General features: G+C 40.8%; 2 long non-coding RNA genes across 6 annotated transcripts; one reads left to right on the plus strand and one right to left on the minus strand.

Moving 5' to 3' along the window:
* The first annotated feature begins 19 nt into the window (after positions 1 to 19).
* On the plus strand, positions 20 to 12,200 carry LOC145542227 (uncharacterized). Of its 5 annotated transcripts, XR_014079694.1 has the most exons (7): positions 20 to 841; positions 2,568 to 2,697; positions 5,000 to 5,086; positions 5,192 to 5,249; positions 6,940 to 7,171; positions 8,028 to 8,439; positions 11,757 to 12,200. It is a non-coding gene; the product is annotated as an uncharacterized LOC145542227 (long non-coding RNA). The 5 variants fall into 5 exon arrangements; XR_014079696.1 differs by lacking the exon at positions 6,940 to 7,171 and having other exon boundaries at positions 11,757 to 12,023; XR_014079692.1 differs by lacking the exons at positions 5,192 to 5,249; positions 6,940 to 7,171.
* A 1,149-nt stretch (positions 12,201 to 13,349) lies between these two features.
* Positions 13,350 to 20,509, minus strand: LOC145542226 (uncharacterized). The gene is made up of 3 exons (XR_014079691.1): positions 20,044 to 20,509; positions 14,647 to 17,323; positions 13,350 to 14,108 (listed from the first exon to the last, which is right to left on the minus strand). It is a non-coding gene; the product is annotated as an uncharacterized LOC145542226 (long non-coding RNA).
* Positions 20,510 to 24,127: the final 3,618 nt, after the last annotated feature.

Here is a 24,127-nt window from a genome sequence, read left to right on the forward strand (position 1 = left end):
TGACCCTTCGCTGCCCTCCCCACAACGGGTTTCCAGTAGCCTGGGTGAGGCCGCGCTAAGGTTCTCTCATTTCAAACCACGGCAGAGAATTAGGCACCAAAGGTTTCTTTCCACTTTTGCAAAGACAGCAAGTTTACGTGCAAGACAGAGACGTGACCCGAGCCGCGTCCCCAGACGCCTCTTCATTGGTGGAGGAGCATGGCTCGGACGTTAAGAGGCCATTTTAGAACGCATGGGTTTGGGGGTGAAGTGATAGCTTTGCTTTTGCTCTGTTTTTCTGTTAACATGCCTTGGCACCCTATGCATTCCAGTTGGGGGCCCCTCTTGCCACCTTCACACAGCCGGACAGATGAAATCATATCCAAACAGTGTCAGATAAATTAAGTCACATCGATGCTGGCCCATTGAACCCCACAATGGCATTCTGTCACTGACAGGCAGCAAATTTTTCCTTCACTGCCAGTCATGCTGCTCAAAGCTAGTTGTCTCAGTACAAGGCCAAGTTCCCACTTTGGCTGCAGCTGTTGCATCCACAGTGTCAATATTCAGTCGTTCTGAAGAATGTCTTTGTTGGACCCACTCACGTCACCTTTTTAATCATAAATTCAATCTGCTGGGCAAAACTGTCATTTGCATTGTTGCTGCCATACAGTTCATTATCTCCTACAGTCACTGTCCAGTATGTGACCGCCCCTCTCTAGACCACAAACTTCACAAACAGTTCTGTGCAGTATAGCAATTGGAACGTGTGCTCAGGTGTCACCCTTTAAGTCGTTTTCACCATCATTATCACTCAGCTACTTTCACTGCCGCACAGTCAACATTTACAGACCCCAAATGGGTAAGTGGGCCTTCCTGGTGGCTCAGACAGTAAGGAATCTGCTTTCAGTGCAGGAGACCCCGGTTAGATTCCTGGGTCGGGAAGATCCCCCCTGGAGAAGGAAATAGCTACCCATTCCAGTATTCTTCCTGGAGAACTCCATAGACAGAGGAGCCTGGCAGACAACAGTCCATGGGGTCACAAAGTGTTGGACCCGACTGAGAAACTAACACAAACACCTGGGTATACAGGGTCCTTGTTACTGCCCACTTAGTCACTTTCACTAGTATAGTCATATGTCACTGTCACATTCAGTTCAGTCGCTCAGTCGTGTCCGACTCTTTGCGACCCCATGGACAGCAGCATGCCAGGCCTCCATGTCTATCACCAACTCCCGGAGTTTACCCAAACTCACGTCCATTGAGTCGGTGATGACATCTAACCATCTCATCCTCTTTCGTCCCTTTCTCCTCCTACCTTCAATCTTTCCCAACATAAGGGTCTTTTCAAATGAGTCAGCTCTTTGCATCAGGTGGCCAAAATATTGGAGTTTCAGCTTCAACATCAGCCCTTCCAGTGAACACCCAGGACTGATTTCCTTTAGGATGGACTGGTTGGATCTCCTTGCAGTCCAAGGGACTCTCAAGAGTCTTCTCCAACACCACAGTTCAAAAGCATCAATTCTTTGGCGTTCAGCTTTCTTTCTAGTCCAACTCTCACATCCATACATGACTACTGGAAAAACCATAGCCTTGACTTGACTGTCATATTAAGGGTCAAATTTACTGTAGATGACAGTCACTTTTGTGGTCACTAGACTCACACCTACAGCTATTGTGTCTCCTAATCACTCATTTCACCATCTCTGCATTCTCCTCTGATGGGAGCACTCAATGCCACATTGTCAGATTTAACAAACACACAGAGTGGTGCTTGGTACATGGTAGATGCTATTGAAATAGTTATCTGATCAGTTGAATTTTTAAAGAACAATGTTATTGCCAATGTACTGTATGGGAATGTGGGTGGCTTGAGGTTTATTGTTCTCAAGCAACGGGAATAACTGCAGACACAATCTATGCTCCCTATTTAAGATTGCATCCTACAGAGACAAGAAGGAAAAAGCAAGAGAAATGTGGCTATGTTGAATTCCTGGGATTATGGTTATATAGACTAGGATGAGGTTTTAAAAAAGTTTTTATTTCCTATTTTAAGGAGTATATGTTTGTTGTATAGAATATATAGAAAGAACTCTTTCCATCTAAAAGTTTGTTTTATTTATTTTTTAAAATTTTATTGAAGAATAGTTGATTTACAATGTTGTCTTAACTTCTGCTGTACAGCAAAGAGATTCAGTTATAAATATTGATATATATTTTTTCATATTCTTTTCCATTATGGTTTATTACAGGATAATGAGTACAGTTTCCCATGCAATAGAGTAGGACCTTGTTGTTTATCCACTCTATATGTAATAGTTTGCATCTGCTAATCCCAAACTCCCAATCCCTACCCCTACCCCGACTCCACTGCTTGGCAACCACGAGTCCGTTCTCTATGTCCGTGAGTCTGTGACTCTTTCTGTTTCTGTTTCATAGAAAGTTCATTTGTGTCATATTTTAGATTCCACATACAAGTGACATCATATGGTATTTGTCTTTCTCTTTCTGACATACTCTGCTTAGTATGGTAATCTCTAGATCCATCCTTGTTACTGCAAATGGCACTATTTCATTCTTATTTACAGTGAAGTAGTATTCCATTGGATGGAGAAGGACATGGGAACCCACTCCAGTATTCATGCCTGGAGAATTCTATGGACAGAGGAGCCTGGCAGGCTACAGTCCATGGAGTGACAAAGAGCTGGATACGACTGAGTGAGTAACACTTTCACATTCTTTCAGTATTCCATTGGTATGTGTGTGTGTGTATGTGTGTGTTTATATATATATACACACACACATACACCACATCTTCTTTATCCATTCATCTGTCAATGGACATTTAGATTGTTTCCATGTCTTGGTTATTGTAAATGCTGCTCCTCTGAACACAGGAGTGCATGTATGCGTGCTTAGTTGCTCAGTCATGTCCGACTCTTTGTGACCCCATCAGAGGATGAGATGGTTGGGTGGCGTCACTGAGTTGATGGACATGAGTTTGAGTAAGTTCCGGGAGTTGGTGATGGACAGGGAAGCCTGGCATGCTGTAGTCCATGGGGTTGCAAAGAGTTGGACACGACTGAGCAACTGAACTGATAACTGATACTGATGCCATCCGACCGTCTTATCCTCTGTCGCGCCCCCTTCTCCTCCTGCCTTCCATCGTTCCCAGCATCAGGGGCTTTTCCAATGAGTCAGCACTTTGCATCAGGTGGCCAAAGTATTGGAGCTTCAGCATCAGCCCTTCCAATAAATATTCAAGGTTGATTTCCTTTAGGATTGACTGGTTTGATCTCTTTGCGGTCCAAGGGACTCTCAAGAGTTTTCTCCAGCACCACAGTTCGAAAGCATCAATTCTTCAGTACTCAGCCTTCTTTATGGTCCAACTCTCACATCTGTACATGACTACAGGAAAAGTGTGAAAGTGAAAGTCGCTCAGTTGTGTCCAACTCCCTGCGACCCCACTACTGGAGTGGGTAGCCTTTTCCTTCTCCAGGGGATCTTCCAAACCCAGGGATTGAACCCAGGTCTCCCGCATTGCAGGCAGATTCTTTACCAGCTAAGCCACAAGAGAAGCCCACAGAAAAAGTGTAAAAAAAATGGGAAAAAAAAGTTTTGATGATATGGACATTTGTCTGCGAAGTGACGTCTCTGCTTTTTAATATACTGTCTAGGTTGGTCATAGCTTTTCTTCCAAGAAGCAAGTGCCTTTTAATTTTGTGGCTGCAGTCACCATCCACAGTGATTTTGGAGCCCAAGAAAATAAAATCTGTCTGTTTCCACTTTTTTCCCATCTATTTGCCATGAAGTGATGGGACCAGATGCCATAATCATAGTTTTTTGACATTGAGTTTTAAGCTAGCTTTTTCACTCTCCTCTTCTATTTTCATCAAGAGGCTCTTTAGTTCCTCTTCACTTTCTGTCATTGGAGTGGTATCATCTGCATATCTGAGGTTGTTGATATTTCTCCCAACAATCTTGATTCCAGCTTGTGATTCATCCAGCCAGGCATTTTGCATAATGTACTCTGCATATATGTTAAATAAGTAAGGTGACAATATACAGCCTTGACCTACTCCTTTCCCAATTTTGAACCAGTCTGTTGTTCCATGTCCAGTTCTAACAGTTGGTTCTTGTCCTGCCTGCAAGTTTCTCAGGAGGCAGATGAGGTGGTCTGATGTTCCCATCTCTTTAAGAATTTTCCACAGTTTGTCATGATCCACCCAATTAAAGGCTTTTGAGTATTCAATGAAGCAAAAGTAGATGTTTTTCTGGAATTCCATTGCTTTTGCTATGATCCGATAGATGCTGGCAATTTGATCTCTGGTTCCTCTGCCTTTTCTAAATCCAGTTTGTACATCTGAAATTTCTCAGTTCACATATTGTTGAAGCCTAGCTTGAAGGATTTTGGGGATAACCCTGCTAGCATGTGCAATGAGCACAGTTGTATGACAGTTTGAACATTCTTTGGCACTGCCTTTCTTTGAGACTGAAATAGAAACTGACCTTTTTCAGTCCTGTGGCCATTGCTGAGTTTTCCAAATTTGCTGACATATTGAGTGCAGCACTTTAACAGCATCATCATTTAGGATTTTAAATAGATCAGCTGGAATTCATGTGCCTATTGGTCATCTGTATATTGAAGGATTGCTTTAGACATAACAATGAACACAATTCCCCAACATATTCACACATGGTCGGTGGAAAATGGCTGCAGTTCCCCCATAATTGTTCTCTTGAGGTTTTTGTATTATTAGAAATGCTCATGGAAATGACTTGCCTACAGCCCATGAAGAATAGCATAAGGTGATGGAGAGCAGTGTTCCTGGCTTCTGGCTAGCCATCATGTGGGAAAATAAGAAGCCAATAGTGGATCCTCTAAGGACCTCATCTCTTGGGAGAGTCTCAAGAGTTTTGGAGAAATAACTTGTACTTCTCAATCGCCAAAAGGACCCAGCCCTTGACCATGAGAGGGAATGTGCTTGAGGTCTCTTCACTTTCTTTTCTACCTTGACAGAAAATGTTCCCAGGCCAACGCCTGAGGTGGCCCTAGTTAAACTGCCAACTGTCTCCAGAATGACTACTTCAGGCCAAGAACACTGAGGTAAGTAGAACATCAGCCTTGCCCTGGTAGGAAATAACACAGCCAGGACCACTTCTACCACTAGTAATAACAGTCATTATTTATCTCCTTCTTACTTGCTGCCAGGTACCATGCCAAGTTCTACCTAGATTATCTCATTTCATTCCCATAACCACCAAATGAGGTGAGTAATATCATTACCTCTTTTTATAGAGGAGAAACCAGACTCAGAGGAGGTAAATAATTTGCTCAAGGTTGCTGCTGCTAAGTCGCTTGAGTCGTGTCCGACTCTGTGCGACCCCATAGACGGCAGCCCACCAGGCTCCTTCGTCTCTGGGACTCTCCAGGCAAGAATATTGGAGTGGGTTGCCATTTCCTTCTCCAGTGCATGAAAGTGAAAAGTGAAAGTGAAGTCGCTCAGTCGTGTCTGACTCTTCGCGACCCCATGGCTGCAGCCTACCAGGCTCCTCCGTCCATGAGGTTTCCCAGGCAAGAGTACTGGAGTGGGTTGCCATTCCCTGCTCAAGGTTACACAGCGATTAATCAGTGGAGTTGAGCTTAAAACCTAGGAAGTCTGACTCCAGAGACTTCACTTCCCCCCACCCCCAGAATAATGACTTGTGGGTTTTACAAAATATATGTGTTCATTATAAAGAGTTCAAGGATTACAGAAACATATGAAGAAGACAGTTAGAAACAGAATCACTCTAAATCCTACCACTTAGCAGTAACATATCATTACAGATGAGCATTTCTCCATCTCTGAGCAAATATATGTTGGTAGGTAGATGGGGAGATAATGATGGTAATAAGGACAGTTTCCTTTCAATAAGTGCCATGAGCTGGACACTGTTACAAGTGCTTTCTGTGAATTAACACATTTAATTTACTCAGAGAGAGATGGATAGACATAATTTTATTAAAATGAGCTCATTTAACATATTCAGAGTTCATATCAGCAGCCAACCACCTGGTGATGTTTTTCCCCAAATCTGGTTCTTTCCTCAGTCTTCTCTCCGCCTTCCAATCAAATCTTCAGCCCAGAGTCCTTGGGCTGCAAAAGCTGTGTCTTTAAATAGCACTCTCTGCACAGCTGCCGCCTGGTCAAATGTCTCTGCTGTTCCCCAAGGCGGTGGTGTTATTTGTAGAAGTGAAGTTTGCTAGAGGCTCAGCATATGCTTTTCATCTGCTTGAGTAGGTATCTGGGCCTTAGCCTTCTTTTCACTGGCTTTCTAAGTGTTAGAATTCCACTACCTTTTTCTCCAATCCAAATGAAGCTTGTCTTCAGATCTTGCCCAGTGGAGGCCAGAGAGTCTCAGATGAGGAGGCTGTTGGAATTTGCCAAATGACTCAGAAAGGTCAGCTTGCTCATCCATCCGAGATGACAAAAAAACCAAGAGAAGGGAGAGACTACCTCGCTCCAAAGGGGCTCCCAGCCAATAAGAGTCTAGGATACTTCTGTGGGATCTGGTCTTCTTATATCTTATATTGTAAATCTCAATTTCTCCTGAGACAAGAGGCTCTGTTGCATTCAGACTGATGGAATCAACATCTTTGGAGATGGCTCACAGGCCCACCGTATCCATCTAATCCAAAACGGAAGCTGCAATTTTCCAGCCCAGTCTGCTTCTCCCCTGCAGCTCCCGAGCTCAGAGAGAAGAGCCCACCCGCCACTCTCTACCTGATTGCTTAGGTTAGACAGCTGGGAATTGTCCTTGACACATCTGTCACGCACGCTTAACTAGTCACCAAGTCTTGTTGATTTTACCTCTAAATATACTCTGTTTCCATGAGAGTTTGAATGACTTTTATCTCTCACCTATCCTCCTCCTGCAGTTTTTTTTTTTTTAATTATCCTTTACTTTGTTCTGCAGACAGAAGGCAAGTGTAATCTGTCATCTCATCTAGAATGGACTTTATTAAATATAATTTACATAAAAGAAAAATTGTACTCTCTTAAAGTGCATGCATGTGTGCGTGCTAAGTTGCTAAAGCTGTGTCCAACTCTTTGTGACCCCGTGGACTACATAGCCTGCATGGGATTCTCCAGACAAGAATACTGGAGTGGGTTGCCATTTCCTTCTCCACATTTAAAGAGACATTTTGGTAAGGACATACACCCATGTAACCACCACCATATCAAGATATAGAATATTTTTATTTTTTTAGAGCAGTTTTAGGTTTTAGGTTCACAGCAAAATTGAGAGGAAAGTATATAAATTTCCAATGTTCCCCTAGCCCCACACATGCATAGCCTCTCCTATCATCAGCATCTCCCACCAGAACAGTGCATCTGTTACACTTGATATACCTACATTCACAGGTCTTTATCACCCAAAGTTTATATTCGGGTTCACTCTTGGTGTTGTACATTCTGTGGATTTGGTCAAGTGTATAATATGTGTTCTACTCCAGGGGATCTTCCCGACCCAGGAATTGAAACCATGTCTCCCGCATTGCAGGTAGATTCTTTACCAGCTGAGCCACAAAGGAAGCCAAGGAGCACAATTATTGAATCATATAGGAAAACTATGTTTAGTTTTGTAAGAAACTGCCGAACTATTTTCCAAAGTAGCTGTATCATTTTGAATTCCACCAGCAGGGCATGAGAGTTTCCACGGCTCCACATTCTTACCAGCATTTAGTGTTGTCAGTGTTCTGAATTTTGGCCATTCTAGGAGGTATATAGCAGTATCTCGTTGTTTTAATGTCCATTTCCCTGATGATATATGTTATGGAGTATCTTTTGATATGCTTGCTTGCCATCTGTTTATCCTCTTTGGAGAGGGGTCTATTAAGGTCTTTGGTCTATTTTAAAATCAGGTTTTTTGTTTTCTTATTGTTGAATTTTAAGAGCTCTTTGTATAATTTGAATAATAGTCCTTTTCAGGTATGTCTTGTACAAATATTTTCTCCCAGTCTGTGGCTTGTCTTCTTATTTTCTTAACATTATGTTTTGCAGAGCCAGAAAGTTTAATTATAATGAGCCCAGCTTGATTCTTTCCTTCATGGATTCTGCCTTTGGTTTGTATCCAAGAAAGTCATCACTATAGCCAAGATTGTGAGTTGGACTGTGAAGAAAGCTGAGCGCTCAAGAATTGATGCTTTTGAACTGTGGTGTTGGAGAAGACTCTTGAAAGTCCCTTGTACTGCAAGGAATTCCAGCCAGTCCATCCTGGAGGAGATCAGTCCTGGGTGTTCATTGGAAGGACTGATGTTGAAGCTGAAACTCCAATACTTTGGCCACCTGATGTGAAGAGCTGACTCATTGGAAAAGACTCTGATGCTGGGAAGGATTGGGGGCAGGAAGAGAAGGGGATGACAGAGGATGAGATGGTTGGATGGCATCACCGACTCGATGGACATGAGTTTGGGTAAATTCCAGGAGTTCATGATGGACAGGGAGGCCTGGCGTGCTGCGGTTCATGGGGTCACAAAGAGTCGTACACGACTGAGTGACTGAAGTGAAGTGAAGTGAATAGCCAAGATGCTCTAGATTTTCTCCTGTGTTATTTTCTAGGAGCTTTGCATTTTGCATTTCCGTCTGTGATCCGTTTTGAATTGATTTTGTGAAGAGTAAAGTCGGTGTCGAGACTCATTTATTTGCATGTGGATGTCCAGTTGTCCCAGTGTCATTCGTTAAAACCATCTTTACTCTCTTGCATTACCTTTGCTAGTTTTGTCCAATATCGGTTGACTTTATATGGGTTTATTTCTGGGCTCTTTCTTCTGTTCTATTGATTTATTCTTTTGCTTATATCACAGTCTTGATTTCCATAGCTTTATAGTAAGTACTGAAGTTGGGTAGTGTCAGTTCTCCAACTTTGTCCTTCTCCTTCAATATTGTGTTGGCTATTGGGTCTCTTTCCTCTCTATAAAAACTTTAAAATCAATTTGTCAAAATCCATAAAATTATTTACTGAGATTTTCCTTGAGCTTGCCGAGAGTATATAGATCAAGTTTGAAAGAACTGATATCTTGACAGTATTAGGTCTTCATATCCATGAACGTGGGATGAAAGTGAAAGTGTTAGTTGCTCAATCATGTCCTACTCTTTGCCACCCCATGGACTGTAGCCCACCGGGTTCCTCTGTCCATGGAATTCTCTAGGCAAGAATACTGGAGTGGATTGCCATTCCCTTCTCTAGGGGTTCTTCCCAACTCAGGAATCGAACCTGGTCTCCTGCATTGCAGGCAGATTCTTTACTGTCTGAGCCACCCAGGAAGCCCCATAGCCCTCCATTTATTTAGTTTTATTATTTCTTTTACCAGAATCGTGTAGTTTTCTTCAAAAAGATCTTAAGCATATTCTGTTTGGTTTATACTTAAGTACTTAATCTTGTGGGGTGTTAAGATAAGTAGTATTGTATTTTTAATTTCAAAATTTACTTATCATTGATGGCATTGTTGTAAAGTATTGACATTTTAATGTTAACTTTGTATCCTGCAACCTTAATATAATTGCTTCTTAGTTCTGGGAAGTTTTTATTGTTTTATTCTTTCAGAGTTTCTCAACAGACAGTCATGTCATCTGTAAATAAAGGTAGATTTATCTCTTCTTTGGCAAAATTCTTGCATCTCATTTTAACATCAGGTAGTTGTTATTATTATTATTTTGCTATTGAGTTGTATGAGCTTCCCTGATAGCTCAGTTATTAACCCTTTATCAGATACATGGTTTGCAAATGTTTTCTTCCATTCTGTAGAATTGGTTGTCTTTCACTGTTAATTTTTCTTTTGCTCTGCAGAGCTTTTTAGTTTGATATAATCCCACATATGTACTTTCACTTTTGTTGTCTGTGCTTTTGGTGTCATATCCAAGAAATTGTTGCTAAGATCAATTTCAAGAAAAATTTTTTCCTATGTTTTTCTTTTTTTCTAGGAGTTTCATAGCTTTGTGTCTTTAAGTCTTGAATTCATTTTTAGTTGGTTTTTGTATATGGTGTAAGACAGGATACAGTTTCATTCTTTTACATGTGAATATCCAGTTTGTCCAACATCACTTATTGGAGAGATTATCATTTCTAGACTCTCAATTCTGTTTCATTTGTCTATGTCTTTTTTAATGCCACTACCAAACTGTTTGATTACTGTAGCTTTGTAATATATTAATATTTTGAAATCAGAAAGTGTAAGGCCTCCAGTTTTGTTCTTCTTGCACAAAATTGCTTTGGGTCTTTGAGGACTTTTGTGGTTCTATATGAATTTTAGGATTGTTTCTCTATTCCTGAAAAAAAATGCCATTGAAATTTTGAGAAAAGTTGCATTGAACCTGTAGCTTATCTTGAATAATATGGACGGTTTAACATTGTTAATTCTTCCAATCTATGTACACAAGATGTGTTTCCATTTATTTGTGTCTGCTTTCTTTCATCAATATTTTATAGTTTTCAGTGTACAAGTCTTTTGTCTTGGTTAAAGTTATTCCTAAGCATTTTATTTTTTTGATGCCATTGTAAATGATACTGTTTTCTTAATTACCTTTTTTAATAGTTTCTTGTTGGTGTTTAGAAGCACACTGATTTTTGTATATTGTTATGATCTCTTAATTGGTGTGTTTAATCTAGTTGACATTCAAAATGATTATTATGTAATGGGATTAATAGCTTTCACATTTGTCACTATTTTCTATTTGTTGTCCTTTTTCTTTGTTCCTAATTTTGTCTTCTACACCTTTTATTCTTTTGTTTTAATCAAGCATTTTATATTATTCCATTTTCTCTTCTTTTTTAGCATATCAGTTACATTTCTTATTTTACTTTCATTAGTAGTTGCCTTAGATTTGCAAAATACATTTATAACTAATTCAAGTCTATTTTCAAATAACACTATAACACTTCACAAGTAGTGTCAATACATTATAAGAACAAAATAATCTTACTTCCTCCTTCCTATTCCTTGTATCATTGCTATCATTCATTCCCTTGAAACATAAGTATACATAAATATATCCTTGTATATATTATATACTTATAAAATCAAGCACATCATTGATATTATTATTTTGAACAAACTGTTATCTGTTAGCTCAATATGAATAAGAAAAATAAAAATTTTATTTTACCCACACATTTCTTCTTTAGCTCTTCTGGACACAAAAGATAGAGTTTTCTGATCTTTATATTTTTCCTCTTCTCTAAAGAACTTTTAGCATTTCTTGCAAGGCAGTTTTATTGGCAACCAATTCCTTAAATTTTTGCTTGTCTGAGAAGTCTTTATTTCTTCTTCACTTACAGAGGATAATTTTGCAGAGTACATGCTTCTAGCTTTGTGGGTTTCTCCTGTTAACACTTTAAAGATTTCATCCAGTCTCTTTTGGTAGCATGGTTTCTGAGGAGAAGTATAATGAAATTCTTATCTTTGCTCCTCTGTAAGTAAGGTGGGTTTTTTTTCTCTCTTCTTTCAAAGATATTTTCTTTATAGTTTTCTGAAGTTTGAATACAATATGGATTGTGGATTATTTTTCATATTTATCATGCTGGTATTCTTTTAGATTTTGGATCTGCAGTTTGGTATCTGTCATCAATTGGAGGAAATTTTCTCATTGTGGCTTCAAATATTGCTTTGAAACAAGTAACAACTTTTTCTGCTTCTTCTCCTTCTGGTATTTCCATTATGTATCTGTTACTCCTTTTGCGGTTGTTCCACAGATCTTATATATTCTAGGTATTTTTTTCTTTATGTTTTTCAGTTCTGGAGGCTTCCATTGAGATCAAACCAGTCAATCCTAAGGGAAATCAACCGTGAATACCCATTGGAAGGACTGATGCGCAAGCCCAAAGCTCCAATACTTTGGAACTAATACAAACAGCCACCTAATACAAACAGCCAAATCATTGGAAAAGACCCTGGTGCTGGGAAACATTGAAGACAGAAGGAGAAGAGGGCGATAGAGGATGAGATGGTTGATGTCATCACTGATGCAATGGACATGAACTTGGACAAACTCTGGAAGATGGTGAGGGACAGGGAAGCCTGGTGTGCTGCAGTCCATGGGGTCTTAAAGAGTTGGACATGACTTGGTGGCTGAACAACAACAACATACCCTATGGCTAGTGCTGTTTATCTGAAATTCAAATTGAAAAGGGCTCCTGTATTTTTATTTATTAAATCTGGCAATACCTTGGCCACCTAATGCAAAGAACCTGCTCATTGGGGAAGACCCTGATGCTGGGAAAGATTGAGAGCAGGAGGAGAAGGGGGTGACAAGAGGATAGATGGTTGGATGGCATCACCAACTTGGTGGACAAGAGTTTGAGCAAATTCCAGGAGATAGTGAGGGACAGGGAGACCTGGCGGGCTACAGTCCATGGGGTTGCAAAAAGTCAGACATGACTGAGCAACTGAACAACAACAGCCTCTAGATCAGAATTTCTTTCCTCAGCCATGTCCATTCAACTAATATGCCCATATCAAAGGCATTCTTCATTTCTGTTACATTGTTTTTGGTCTCTAGCATTTTGGGCTTTCTTTCTTATTATTTCCATTTCTATTTGCATTGCCGACCTGTTCTTGCATGCTGCCTACTTTATTCATTGAGCCCTTAGCATATTAGTCATGGTTGTTTAAAACTGTCAGTCTGGTAATTCCAATGTCTCTGGCATATGTTAACTCTGTTTTTTTTTTTTTTTTTCAGTTTTATTTTTTGGCTGCACCAAATGGCATGCAGGACCTTTGTTCCCTGACCAGGGATCAAACCCATGCACCCTGCAGGAGAAGCATAGAGTCTTAACCACTGGGCCACTAGGGAAGTCCCTCTAACTCTTGGTGCTTTCTTCTCTCTTAAAATTGTGGGTTTTGCCTTTTATTATGCCTTGTAATCTTTTTGTTGAAAGGTAGACATGATGTACTAGGTAAAAGGAATTGCTGAGAATAGACCTTTAGTGATGGGGTGGTAAGGCATAGGGAGAGGGAAAGTGTTTTGTAGATCTATGACTAAATCTCAGATTTTTGGCGAGCCTGTGTCTTTGGAATGTGTACTTCACCAGTGCTTCTCGTCCCCAAACCCCCTTAGATGGGACAGGTTGGCTAGAGTGAGCTAGAGTTGTGCATTTGCCTTCGCCCATGTGTTAGACTGTGATAGAACCCTGCAGGTTAGACTCTGGTTCAGTGGTTTCCTATGCGGGAAGAACCTATTCTTAAAAAAATAAAATAAAATGCTTATGCTCTTGCCTGGAAAATCCCATGGACGGAGGAGCCTGGTAGGCTACAGTCCACAGGGTCGCGAAGAGTCGGACACGACTGAGCGATTTCACTTTCACTTTTCACTTGCATGCACTGGAGAAGGAAATGGCAACCCACTCCAGTATTCTTGCCTGGAGAATCCTAGGGACGGCGGAGCCTGGTGGGCTGCCGTCTATGGGGTCGCACAGAGTCGGACACAACTGAAGTGACTTAGCAGTAGCAGTACTCCAAAATGGTTCCTTTCCTCCTCCTGATGCCCGAAGGACTAGGGGGTTTCTCTGTGATACTCACTGTGAGAATTCCAGGAGAAAAACTCAGAAAAGTGTGTTGCTTCCCCCTTCACCCCACCCCCCTCCACCCCCATCCATTACTGGGTCCCTCTGTAGTTTTTAACTTTCAGATTTATCCATGAGAAATCCATCAATTTCAATTTAGTTTCCCTATTCTGGTACTGCTTCCCATGGAGGGTTCTGTTGCCCTATGACCTCACTTCTCTGATGAATCTAAGAAGAGTTATAGATCTTTCAGTTTGTTCAGGTTTTTACTTCATGTTAGAATGGAGTGGTAACCTCCAAGCTTCTTACGTGACAGAATAGAAACTAGAGATTCTAGAATATGTTTATCACCTGAAAAAGTTCTCTTGTGCCCCTTCCCAGTTCAACTCCCCTTTCCCCCTCCCAGTCCCCAAGCAGCACTGATCTACTTTCTGTCAGTATAGATGACTTTTGACTGTTCTAGAATTTCATATATTGAAATTATGTATTAGATAGCATTTTATTCCTGGCTTCTTTCATTCAGTGTAATTAGTTGATTTTCATCTGTGTTGTTGCATTTATTAGTGCTTTTCTCTTTTTCATAGCTGGACTCATGGTTATAGATATCAGTTCAGTTCAGTTCAGTTGCTCACTTGTGTCTGACTCTTTGTGACCCCATGCAGCATGCCAGGCTTCCCTGTCCATCACCAACTCCCGGAGCTTGCTCAAATTCATGTCCATTGAGTTGGTGATACCATCCAACCATCTCATCCTCTGTTGTCTTCTTCTCCTCCTGCCTTCAATCTTTCCCAGCATCAGTGTCTTTTCCAATGAGTCAGTTCTTCACATCAGGTGGCCAGAGTATTGGAGTTTCAGCTTCAGCATCAGTCCTTCCAATGAATATTCAGGACTGATTTCCTTTAGGATTGACTGGTTGTATCTCCTTGCAGTCCAAAGGATTCTCAAGAGTCTTCTCCAACACCACAGTTCAAAAGGATCAATTCTTAAGCACTCAACTTTCTTTATAGTCCAACTCTCACATCCATATATGATTACTGGAAAAACCATAGCTTTGACTAGATGGACCTTTGTCAGCAAAGTAATGTCTCTGCTTTTTAATATGCTGTCTAGGTTGGTCATAGCTTTTCTTCCAAGGAACAAGCGTCTTTTAATTTCACGGCTGCAGTCACCATCTGCAGTGATTTTGGAGCCCCCCACAATAAAGTCTCTCACTGTTTCCACAAACTGCAGAACAATTACACCAAATAAATTCTCACACTGGTAAGAAAGCTCTACGACCCACAACAGATTTCCCAACCTAGGGATCTAGCAAAGGGATTGAGAACCCCCATGGGATATGACTTTGGAAGCCAGTGGGGTTTGATTACAGAGCTTACACAGGACTGGGGAGACAGACTCTTGGAGGGCACAAAGAAAACCTTGTGTACACTAGGACCCAGGAGAAAGGAGCAGTGACCCCACAAGAGACTGAGCCAGACTTGCGTATGAGTGTCCAGGAGTCTCCAGCAGAGGTGTGGGTTGGCGGTGGCCTGCAGCAGGGTTGGGGGTGCAGAGTTATTGAGTGCAGCAGTGCGGGCACGGGACCTTTTGAAGGAGGTCACCATTATCTTCATTAACTTCAGCATAGTTTGGGCTCAGGTCAGACAATAGGGAGGGAACACAGCCCCACCCAAGAACAGAAAATTGGATTAAAGGTTTACTGAGCATGGCCCCGCCCATCAGAACAAGACCCGGTTTCCCCCTCAGTCAGTCTCTCCCATCAGGAAGCTTCCATAAGCCTCTTAGCCTTATCCCTCAGAGGGCAGATGGAATGAAAACCACAACCACAGAAAACTAACCAATCTGATCACATGGACCACAGCCTTGTCTAACTCAATGAAACTATGAACCATGCCATGCAGGGCCACCAAAGATGGACAGGTCCTGGTGAAGAGTTCTGACAATACATGGTCCACTGGAAAAGGGAGTAGCAAACCACTTCAGTATTCTTGCCTTCAGAACCCCATGAACAGCATGAAAAGGCAAAAAGATAGGACGCTGAAAGATGAACGCCCCAGGTCAGTAGGTGCCCAATATGCTACTGGAGAAGAATGGAGAAATAACTCCAGAAAGAATGAAGAGACAGAGCCAAAGTGAAAACAACACCCAGTTGTGGATGTGGCTGGTGATGGAAGTAAAGTCTGATGCTGTAAAGAACAATATTACATAGAAACCTGGAATGTTAGGTCCATGAATCAAGGTAAATTGGAAGTGGTCAAACAGGAGATGGCAAGCGTGAACATCGACATTTTAGGAATCAGCAAACTAAAATGGACTGGAATTGGCGAATTTAATTCAGATGACCATTGTACCTACTACTGTGGGCAAGAATACCTTAGAAGAAATGGAATAGCCCTCCTAGTCAACAAAAGAGTCCAAAATGCAGTACTTGGGTGCAATCTCAAAAATGACAGAATGATCTCTGTTTGCTTCTAAGGCAAACCAAATATCACAGTAATCCAAGTCTATGCCCCAAACAGTAGTGCTGAAGAAGCTAAAGTAGAACATTTCTATGAAGACCTACAAGACCTTCTAGAACTAACACCGAAAAAAGATGTCCTTTTCATCATAGGGGACTGGAATGCAAAAGTAGGAAGTTAAGAGATACTTGGAGTAACAGGCAAATTTGGCCTTGGCGTACAGGAAGAAGTAGGGCAAAGGTTAATAGAGTTTTGTCAAGAGAATGCACTGGTCATAGCAAACACCCTCTTCCAACAACACAAGAGAAGACTCTACACATGGACATTGCCAGATGGTCAATACCAAATTCATACTGATTACATTCTTTGCAACCAAAGATGGAGAAGCTCTATACAGTCAGCAAAAACAAGACCAGGAGCTGACTGTGGCTCAGACCATGAACTCCTTATTGCCAAATTCAGACTTAAATTGAAAAAAGTAGGGAAAACCACTAGATCACTCAGGTATGACTTAAATCAAATCCCTTACGATTATACAGTGGAAATGACAAATAGATTCAAGAGATTATATCTGGTAGAGTGCCCTGAAGAACTATGGATGGAGGTTTGTGACATTGTATAGGAGGCAGTGATCAAGACAATCCCAAAGAAAAGAAATGCAAAAAGACAAAATGGTTGTCTGAGGAGGCCTTACAAATAGCTGTGAAAAGAAGAGGAGCAAAAGTCAGAGAAAAGGAAAGATATACCCATTTGAATGCAGAGTTCCAAAGAATAGCAAGGAGAGATAAGAAAGCCTTCCTAGTGATCAATGCAAAGAAATAGAGGGAAACAATAGAATGGGAAAGACTAGAGATCTCTTCAAGAAAATTAGAGATACCAAGGGAACATTTCTTGCAAAGATGGGCTCAGTAAAGGACAGAAATGGTATAGACCTAACATAAGCAGAAGATATTAAGAAAAAGTTGCAAGAACACACAGAAGAACTGTACAAGAAAGATCTTCATGACCCAGATAACGACAATGGCGTGATCATTCATCCAGAGCCAGACATCCTGGAATGTGAAGTCAAGTGGGCCTTAGGAAGCATCACTACAAACAAAGCTAGTGGAGGTGATGGAATTCCAGTAGAGCTATGTGAAAGCTGACTCATTAGAAAAGATCCTGATGCTGGGAAAGATTGAAGGCAGGAGGAGAAGAGGACAACAGAGGATAAGATGGTTGGATGACATCACTGACTCGATGGACATGAGTTTGAGCAAGCTCTGGGAGTTGGTAATGAACAAGGAAGCCTGGCATGCTGCAGTCCATGGGGTCGCAAAGAGTCAGACATGACTGAGCAACTGAGCTGAACTGAACTGAATTCCCAAAACCAAATTCTCTCATGTTTATACATATCTTTTTGATTCTGTTTCTCTGAAGAACTCTGACGGATATACTGATGAATAAACTTTATACAGAAACCACTTAGGGAAGATAATAGAAGAAAAGACCATATATGCAATAGTAACCAAAAAATAAATTATTAATTTTAAGTATAAACTTCAAATATTGGTGCAGAATACAACAGAAAATTTGAGAGGAAAGATACAGCATTTCTTAAATATCAAGAAGACTAAATACAAAAATGTTAATTCTCAGCAAGCACAACAACATTTTTTTTTCTGCAACAGGACAAAGTGATTTTAAATTTCTTATGGAAAAAATAAATAACAAAGAATATGAAGAACCAGACTTATCATATTAAACTGCATTTTAAAGCCTCAACAATTAAAACAGTGAATAATTAGCACATAAACAGACAACCCGATGGAATGTAATAGAAAGTCCAAGAATAGACCAAAATTCATATAGGAATTTAATATATTACATTTAAGTAAAATTATAAGTGAAAGTGAAGTCGATCAGTCGTGTCCAACTCTTTGCAACCCCATGGACTGCAGCCTACCAGGCTCCTCCATCCATGGGATTTTCCAGGCAGGAATACTGGAGTAGGTTACCATTTCCTTCTCCAGGGGATCTTCCCGACCCAGGGATCGAACCCAGGTCTCCCACATTACAGGCAGAGAGACGCTTTACCATCTGAGCCACCAGGGAAGTTTAGTTCTGATAGACAGAGTGCATGATGAACTATGGACAGAGGTTCGTGACATTGTACAGGAGACAGGGATCAAGACCACCCCCATGGAAAAGAAATGCAAAAAATCAAAATGGCTATCTGAGGAGGCCTTACAAATAGCTGTAAAAAGAAGAGAAGTGAAAAGCAAAGGAGAAAAGGAAAGATATTCCCATCTGAATGCAGAGTTTCGAAGAATAGCAAGGAGAGATAAAAAAGCCTTCCTCAGCAATCGATGCAAAGAAATAGAATAAAACAATAGAATGGGAAACACTAGAGATCTCTTCAAGAAAATTAGAGATACCAAGGGAACATTTCATGCAACGATGGGCTCAATAAAGTGCAGAAATGATATGGACCTAACAGAAGCAGAAGATATTAAGAAGAGGTGGCAAGAATACACAGAAGAACTGTACAAAAAAGATCTTAACGACCCAGACAATCATGATGGTGTGATCACTCACCTAGAGCCAGACATCCTGGAATGTGAAGTCAAGTGGGCCTTTGGAAGCATCACTACGAACAAAGCTAGTGGAGGTGATGGAATTCCAGTTGAGCTATTTCAAATCCTGAAAGATGACGCTGTGAAAGTGCTGCACTCAATATGCCAGCAAATCTGGAAAACTTAGCAGTGGCCACAGGACTGGAAAAGGTCAGTTTTCATTCCAATGCCAAAGAAAGGCAATGCCAAAGAATGCTCAAACTACTGCACAATTGCACTCATCTCACACGCTAGTAAAGTAATGCTCAAAATTCTCCAAGCCGGGCTTCAGCAATACGTGAACTGTGAACTTCCAAATGTTCAAGCTGGTTTTCGAAAAGGCAGAGGAACCAGAGATCAAATTGCCAACATCTCCTGGATCATCGAAAAAGCAAGAGAGTTCCAGAAAAACATCTATTTCTGCTTTATTGACTATGCCAAAGCCTTTGACTGTGTGGATCACAATAAACTGTGGAAAATTCTGAAAGAGATGGGAATACCAGACCACCTGACCTGCCTTTTGAGAAACCTGTATGCAGGTCAGGAAGCAACAGTTAGAACTAGACATGGAACAACAGACTGAAGGCTGTACATTGTCACCCTGCTTATTTAATTTATATGCAGAGTACATCATGAGAAACGCTGGGCTGGAAGAAGCACAAGCTGGAATCAATATTGCTGGGAGAAATATCAATAACCTCAGATATGCAGATGACACCACGCTTATGGCAGAAAGTGAAGAAGAACTAAAGAGCCTCTTGATGAAAGTGAAAGAGGAGAGTGAAAAAATTGGCTTAAAGCTCAACATTCAGAAAACTAAGATCATGGCATCTGGTCCCATCACTTCATGGGAAATAGATGGGGAAACAGTGGAAACAGTGGCTGACTTTATTTTTCTGGGCTCCAAATTCACTGCATATGGTGACTGCAGCCATGACATTAAAAGACGCTTATCCTTGGAAGGAAAGTTATGACCAACCTAGATAGCATATTAAAAAGCAGAGACATTACTTTGTCAACAAAGGTCCATCTAGTCAAGGCTATGGTTTTTCCAGTAGTCATGTATGGATGTGAGAATTGGACTATAAAGAAAGCTGAGCGCCGAAGAATTGATGCTTTTGAACTGTGGTGTTGGAGGAGACTCTTGAGAGTCCCTTGGACCGCAAGGGGTTCCAACCAGTCCATCCTAAAGGAGATCAGTCCTGGGTGTTCACTGGAAGGACTGATGTTGAAGCTGAAACTCCAATACTTTGGCCACCTCATGGGAAGAACTGACTCATTGGAAAAGACCCTGATGCTGGGAAAGGGAAAGATTGAGGGCAAGAGGAGAAGGGGACGACAGAGGATGACATGGTCAGATGGCATCACCGACTCAATGGACATGGGTTTGGGTGGACTCCGGGAGTTGGTGATGGACAGGGAGGCCTGGCGTGCTGCAGTTTATGGGGTTGCAAAGAGTTGGACACGACTGAGTAACTGAACTGAACTGAACTGAAAGGTATAAGAGTAAAGTTAAACTTTATAATTAATGGTTTGAGGATAACTAGATAATCATTTGAAAAAAGAGTTTTATCTATACCTCACATGTTATGCTGGGATAAACTAAAAATAGATCAAAGAACTAAAGCTAAAAAATTGTAGACATTAAAGTACTAGGGAAAAAAAACGAGCAAATTTCCTTGTAACCTTGAGGTACTGAAGGACTTTCTAATTGATTAAAAATCTAAAAACGGAAAAAGAAAAGATTGATCAATTTAGCCAGAGTTTTTAAAAGGCTCATAAAGTAAGTTTAAACAAAAATGGCAACCTGGGAGGATTTATTTGCCACACATAGTATAGATGAAGATCTAATTTCCCTAACACATGAAGAGCTTCTATAAATTCATAAGAACAAGACTGAAAGTCTTCTGAAAATCAAAGGAAAAAAAAAAAGACATCAAGAGGCAGTTCACACACATAAAAAGACATGAAGATGGCCTATAAACACAGAAAAATGTGGTCAACCCATTCATGATATGAGCAATGCAAATTAAAACTACTCTGAAATAGCTTTCTTTTTTTTAACATATCAAATTTCAAAAAATTCTGGAAATTTGGCAATGAGATGGGAAATAGGCATTCCATTAATGATTGGAATGTAGATTAGTGCCATTCCTGTGTAGATAAGAAGTTTTATTTATTTACTTATTTGGACTGTACTGCGTCCTTGCTGCTGCTCACGGGCTTTCTCCTGCTGTGGCAAGTGGGGGCTACTCTCTGGTGCAGTGTGCAGGCTTCTCACTGCGGTGCTTCTTCTGCTGTGGATCACAGCCCTCTAGGGCTTGCAAGTTGCAGTAGCTGCGGCTTGTGGGCTCTAGCGCATGGGCTTAGTTACTTTGTAGCATGTGGAATCTTCCCGGACCAGGGATCAAACCCATGTTGGCTGCATTGGCAGGTGGACTCTCAATCCCTGGGCCACCAGGGAAGTCCCCAAACTAACAAATTTTATCAAACTTTAAAAATGCATTTCCCTTTGATCAATAATTTCACTTCCAGGTACTTATTTTGTCTATGTACCTACAGATGTACAAAATGATGCATATACAAAGTTATTCACTGAAATAACCCTCGAAATAGGAAAAAAGATGGGATTTAAACCAAAGGAACAAACTTAAGTATGCTGTGATGTGTCCACTCAGTGGAATAGTATATAGCTTCAAAAAGAGTGAGGAAGCACTAACATTCTCACAGAGAAAGAACTCCTATATATATTGCTTAATTTAAAAAGCAAGATGAACAGAAATCAGCAAACTTTTTTTTGGTAAAGGACCAGACAGTAAATATTTTTGACTTTGCGAGCCATGCAATCTTTGTTGCAGCTGCTTGACTTTCAACTTGCCATTTGTAGCCTGAAAGCAATCAGATAATACATATGGGTGTGGACAGATTTAGTGAGATTTGGCCTGGTGGAAGTCTTTGTTAGACTTCTGCTCTATATACATAGTTTGCTATCTTTGTGTAAATAAGTGTATGTGTTGGAGTGGATAGAGATAGGAATATATATTTGTTAATACAGATGAACTTACAAAACAGAAAAACACTCACAGTCTCAGAGAATGGACTTATGGTTGCCAGGTTGGGGGAAGGATTACTTAGGGAGTTTGGGATGGACATGTTACACACTGCTATATTTAAAATGGATAACCAACAAGGACCTACTGTATAGCACATGGAACTCTGCTCAATGTTATGTGACAGCCTGGATGGGAGGGGAGTTTGGGGAAGAAAGGATATATGTATATGTATGGCTGAGTCTCTTTGCCATTCACCTGAAACTATCACAATGTTAATCGGCTATGTGTATGTATTAGTTGCTCAGTCGTGTCTGACTCTGTGACCCCATGGACTGTAACCCACCAGGCTCCTCTGTCCACGGAGTTCTCCAGGCAAGAATACTGGAGTGGGTAGCCATTCCCTTCTCCAGGGGATCTTCCCACCACAGAGACCAAAACCAGGTCTCCTGCATTGCAGGCGGATTCTTTACCCTCTGAGCCACCAGGGAAACCCATAACTGGCTATACCCCAATACAAAATAAAAAGCTGAAAAAAGGAATATATATTTGTATTTGCTCATATTTGCATAAAAATATTGGAAAGTTACATATGAAAAATAGAATGTGTATTATTCACAGGCCAATCAGCAGACAGAAACCAAGGAAATCAGAACAGGAAATAATAAAAAGAATTATTAGTTAGTAATGCAACTAGTGGGCTTCCCTGGTAGCTCAGCTGGTATGAGTATGAATCTGCCTGCAATGCAGGAGATACCAGTTTAATTCCTAGGTCAGGAAGACCCCCTGAAGAAGGGATAGGCTACCACTCCAGTATTCTTGGGCTTCCGTGGTGGCTCAGACAGTGAAAAATTGGCCTGCAATGTGGGAGACCTGGGTTCAGTCCCTGGATTGGGAAGATCCCCTGGAGGAGGGCATGACAACCCACTCCAGTATTCTTGCCTGGAGAATCCCTATGGACAGAGGAGCCTGGCAGGCTGCAGTCCATGGGGTTGCAAAGAGTCAGACACGACTGATTGACTAAGCACAGCACAACAGTGTAAGTAGCATAAAATTAATGTGAACAATGTAAAGAATTATTAGCTAATAAAGGAAACTAACTCCTAAGAGAAATAGAGAGGCTGCTAAAGCATCACCAACCAGTAAAACATTCTGCAGTGATGGACATGTTCTATATCTGCACTGTCCAGTGCAGTAGTCAACCAGCCACACGTGGCTATGAAACACTTGAAATGTAGCTAGTGAGGCTGAAGAACTGAATTTTAAAATTGATTTTATTTTGATTATATTTGAATCTAAGTTGCCACATTTGGAAAGTGGCTACCACCTAGGACACAGATGTAGAGAATAAGCTGCTGCCTCTAAGGCTGAAGGAGTATACTCAAGGAAGAACAAACTCGGAAGAGCCCCTCACCCCAAAGCTGAGATTCACACCCTGTTGGTGAAGGTATTGCGATAGGCCATGGATGCTGGAGTGTGTGCACACCAATGTTTCCTGCACATCTCTGACAGAGAAGCCACTGGCTAGCAAGGAAGCCATCTGCTGGCAGCCGCTCTACAAAAGCCAGAAAGAAAAGCGTCAGAATCAGAAGAGAAGCCCCTTCCTCTCGCAGTTTCCCTCAGGCCTCTCTGCGTGACAAGCTGTAGCGTGATACCATCTGCCAGAGGAGAAACGTTTACAGAGTTTAGTTCTAGTATCTCAAAGCAACGTAAAGAAGAGTGAATTTAGAACTGAGAGACAAAAAAGTTGATGACTGGCATATGGTGGATGGAAACTGGGTACGAACAAAACTATTCACTATACTTTTAAACATCATTTCATGTAAACATATTCCTTACTTACAAACCAGACAATGAAAAATATATACCAAGCAAATACAGATTAGAAGGCAGCTAGAGTAACAAACCATCCATGCAGACTGACAGGGCCACGAACATCAGTAAAAAGAACTTTATACTGAGGAAGCATAACGAGTATAACCGTATATGCACCTAGTAATATAACTTAGAAATAGTTTTAACCGATAGACTTACAAGGCAAAGTGAGTGAATTTCCAACAGTAGCTGGTGATATTAACATATACTTCTCAGAAACTGATGAGGCAGAATTTTTGAACAATTATGAATTTAAGCTTTTATATATACCCACGCAGCCAGAATAAAAATTATTCTCAAAATCACATGAAATGTGTAAAAATGGATCACATAGTAAGCTACAAAGGAATGATTAATAAATTTTAAGAAGTGACATCATGTTGAACAATTATGTAAATCAAATGCAATAGAAGCAGAAATCACTAACAAAGGGAAAATGGACATGTGTCTGAAAATTAAAAATCATATCTCTAAATAATCCATGGGATAAAGATGATATGACAAGGGAAACTAAGATCTAATGTTAAAGGTATTGTTCTGTCACTAAGTTCTGTCTGACTCTTTGCAACCCCATGGACTGTAGCCAACCAGACTCCTCTGTCAGTGGGATTTCCCAGGCAAGAAT

The sequence above is a fragment of the Giraffa tippelskirchi genome, chromosome 3, assembly GCF_054371585.1.
Source record: "Giraffa tippelskirchi isolate mGirTip1 chromosome 3, T2T-mGirTip1v1.2.pri, whole genome shotgun sequence".
Classification (NCBI taxonomy): domain Eukaryota; kingdom Metazoa; phylum Chordata; class Mammalia; order Artiodactyla; family Giraffidae; genus Giraffa; species Giraffa tippelskirchi.